Below are 259 nucleotides of genomic sequence, written 5' to 3'. Positions count from 1 at the left end.
GGTTTCATGGTATAATTTAGCCATGTTGTCCGGCTATAAAAGTCCCCGAGGGAAAGCTTGAGGACCCTGCATCACTTAACGAGATCTTTGTCATTACTCAAGTGGGTCTGTAAGTCAGACCATGTGCGGTATGTCAGACAACCGTGTAGGAAAATGAGGCCAAATAGACTAAGATAACTCATCTCTTATGTATTTTTAGCCTGAAGATTTGTTTTCTTTTCTTTTTCTAGTATCTCATATTTGCCTGTTTTTCTCCACT

This window comes from Furipterus horrens, unplaced genomic scaffold, assembly GCF_987537825.1.
Source record: "Furipterus horrens unplaced genomic scaffold, mFurHor1.1.pri manual_scaffold_7, whole genome shotgun sequence".
Lineage (NCBI taxonomy): Eukaryota > Metazoa > Chordata > Mammalia > Chiroptera > Furipteridae > Furipterus > Furipterus horrens.
The sequence above is the reverse complement of the archived record's forward strand: the minus strand, read 5'-3'. Positions refer to the sequence as shown.